The 3,614-nt window shown below is 40.1% G+C and overlaps 1 long non-coding RNA gene across 1 annotated transcript; it reads right to left on the bottom strand.

Annotated features, from left to right (window-relative positions):
* Window positions 1-441: 441 nt before the first annotated feature.
* LOC134463028 (uncharacterized) lies at window positions 442-2,995 on the bottom strand. The gene is made up of 3 exons (XR_010037606.1): window positions 2,589-2,995; window positions 1,521-1,648; window positions 442-929 (listed from the first exon to the last, which is right to left on the bottom strand). It is a non-coding gene; the product is annotated as an uncharacterized LOC134463028 (long non-coding RNA).
* Between the last annotated feature and the right edge of the window lie 619 nt (window positions 2,996-3,614).

Genomic DNA, 3,614 nt, shown 5'->3' with positions numbered 1-3,614 from the left:
ATTGGGATGCACACTTCATGTTGTCCTTGTAATTAATGTTAAGTGTAACACTTAATGTTTTCACAAAATTGTCTGCCTTCCAAAATGAGACATCAGTGGCCTAATGGTTAGGGAGGTGGTCTTGATATTGGGGCAGGTGCGAAACCCATCCTTACCTCTCTCCTCATCTCCATCATGGCTGAAGTGCCCTTGAGCAAGGCACTTAGCCCCACAATGCTGCAGGGACAGTAACCAATTCACTGTGATAAACTTGGTTGTTTGGGATAAAAATTGTCATTTAAGTATATCTTTCTATTTCTCCAGGTGAGAAGAGCAATGACCTGATGGCTGAGATTGGATGTATGGAAGAGACCGAGGTCCAGCACACCAAGCCAAGTTTAACCAATTAACTTCCCCATTTCAGCGTCTGCACCACACCATTTCAATGTATTAATCAGATCATTCAGTTGTTCATAGACTTTATTTTTAGACACAAAGTACACATGCATTTTAGGGTTACGAAGGTGATACGAGGGGACGTCTATCCTGGGATGGACATATAACACATGTGCATTTTATATTAATGAATGGTTCTCTGAACTACTGTGGTATCCTGACCTGAGTTCATATTATTACTTACATGCAGTATAATCCAGGCACCAAAATACCCATGTAACTGGATACATACATATACTGGATAATAAAATACCAAAGGAAATGCCTGGACGGACATCATTTCAGTTATTTCATATACATGTATGTTATTATCACAACTACTGTGTGTCATCACTGACTACTACCACAACAGGTACAGGTCAGGAGATGAATGCATCAAGGGAGGAACGTGGGGGTAGGCACGGTGGATAAGGAGACCAGCATCACTGATAGTGAGGCGCTGGCAAAGCCCAAGTGAAGCCCCACAGGCAACTTCTTCATGATGGCGTCCTGTTCTGATAAAAAAGGAAAACATGTTATTTAAATTAATATGGTAATGCATTGTAATATACAGGTGTTGGACAATGAAAACACCTGACATTTTGGTGTGGGAAGTTTCATGGATAAATTGGACCACCTTGGTGGCCAGTCTACATTAATTGCACATTGCACTAAAGAGCAGTGTGTGAAGGCTCAATTAACAGGGAAAGAGCAAAGCACATAACAGCATGGGTGACATACCACCATTAAAAAAAAAAGATATGCTTCCTCTTGTGTCCACAGTTAATCCTGTTGGATGTGGTTCATCTTGGTGGTATGCAGACATTACCTTGGATAGCCCACCAAAAATGTCTAATTTTTTAACCTGTTATGGTGTGTGAATTGCAATATTTTGAAGAGAACTGTGCTCTTATTACCCTGCTAATTGAACCTTCACACTCGGCGTCAGCTTCTGACACCAAGATGTTTCGTTGTCTAACCCCTGTACTGTTACAGTACTGATTGAATAAATACCTGATGTAGCACTAGGTTGTCTGAATTTAAAAATGTGATGCCAGCCAGTAGGCTAAATAATATTAATCACAACTCACTATTCATTTCTTTACCTGTGCTGCTAGGATGTAATTCTTGGACACCATCCTGACGAATCCTGGGCACATAGAACAGTCTCTCATACTTCTTCACCATGACCCATGGTTTTAGTTTGGGTGCTGACCACCTGACTCTGATGAACCTGCAATGACAAAATTATATACATCCATGTATAAATATATACATCCTATTACATTATAGGCCTACACTGGAGGTACAGCATGAATGGAAAGATTAAAAAAATATATGCATGTACCCCTAGATATGCATAAAGTGTAAATGTGTGCAGTTCAGTAATAGATGCTTCAGAATGAGGATACAGCATAATGATGATGAGATACTCTGATAACAGGTATGCGGTGCTCAAGACTTCAAATGAACCTTTTTCATCACCAGCCAAAATGGCTAATAGATGTTTCATCTCACTAGCCTAACCAGGCATACTCACCAATGGGTCAAAGTGGCTACTAAGTTTTATTTTGTACCAGCCAACCTGAGTTTTCACCAGCATTTGGCTGATTGCAATGTTTATTCAGAGTTCTGGCTGTGCTTTTCTTTCTTTTGAGGGGGGATATATTCTCAGGTTTTAAATGTATGCATAAACTAATCAAAGTGTAGGCCTATAACCGGTGTAACAGACTGAGTCCCCCGTATCAACTGGCGACTCCAGGTGATACACAGTGATAGATCAAAACGAAAGTCTCAGTCCTGGTCTAAATGAATACACCCCAGATTAAGAGTGACAATTACGTCCTATCTCATCTGCTTTTCTAACATCTGCAGTCGCCAGTTGTTACGGCCCAAGATAGTCTTTCACAGCGGTAGTCTGTCCTAAATGTGTTTCTACACGTCTAACAATTCAACACCTTTTGAACACAATACAACAACATTGAAATAAGCTTACTTCTTGACGCATTGTGCAAACGTTGTGTCTGAAACAACAATAAAATCCACTTGGATCAAACGTAACGAGTGAAACCAAGTTAACCTACACAATACGTCCGAGAAGAAAAATAAAAATATGAAGGCCTGCCTGAAGCAAAAAATACAGCATTGAGTGGTGTTGTAGGTTAGCATCTTACCTGTCCCATGACGAGGATGCCGCCGCGTTGATGAGCCATCAGTGACGAACTGGTGCATAAAGTTGCTTTGTAGTAGGCAATGAAGAGGCTCGGTGTAAAGTTAATACATTTACTGAAGTAGTTTTAAATTGACACGGAATAAAACAATCCACCGCAGGCAGAGTGAGTACGTGGCTAGCAGCAACAACATACACTTTCTTCTTCTCCTCCTCCCAGGATCTGTATGCCCCAAATATGCCATCTAGTGGCGCAGAATGCAATAAGGTTTTGTACATTATTAAATCTGCGCCAGTGTGGAGTACTCAGCACAATCATTTTAACATTTAGCCTATTCGGCAACGCTTATTTTTCTTTTCTTTTATCTCAAAGGCTGAGAGCAGCCTGCGAGTCCTCAGTAGAACATGTTCTCTACAATGACGTGGTTCTCTAGCAACAGCGGAGCCAATCAGTGCAAAGCTCATAAACATTATGGACAAACCGCTTAGTTCTCCTGAGAGGTGTTTTTGGGCGCAATAAAATGCTTTGAAATACACCATCAAATAACTTTCCAGCTAAAATAATGTTGCATACCAGGTCAGAGAACACCAAGGATTATGAAAAAAAGGTGGACATGGCTATGTAATTAGAGTGGCATGGCCACTTTAAGTACCAGAAATTGTGTGGAAGCAATCAAGAAAAACTGTAAAAGCCTTGTAGTACTCTGATGGTCTTCAAGGCTTTTACTTTACAACATAAACAAACTGTGTTTGGATTTTGTATGACAGAACACAGTTTTGCTGATTTAGGTTGTATTTGTGTGACAACTTCTGCTAAATCCGTTCAAAATGAAGTTACAAAAATGAGCTTTAGCCAACAGAAAAAAAACCTCATCCGCTGTTGGACTTATCAGCAAATCTTCTCAACAGCTTCTCTTCCTGGGGGTCCACACTAAACATACAACAAGCAGGACACCAAAATACAAGACAACATACACCATATATAAAAGGTGTATGTACATATAGCATATATAAAAGGTATAAAATAACT

This window comes from Engraulis encrasicolus, chromosome 14 (assembly GCF_034702125.1).
Source record: "Engraulis encrasicolus isolate BLACKSEA-1 chromosome 14, IST_EnEncr_1.0, whole genome shotgun sequence".
In the NCBI taxonomy this organism is placed as follows: domain Eukaryota; kingdom Metazoa; phylum Chordata; class Actinopteri; order Clupeiformes; family Engraulidae; genus Engraulis; species Engraulis encrasicolus.
Note: the sequence above shows the minus strand (reverse complement) of the source record. Positions and strands in the feature narration are given on the sequence as shown.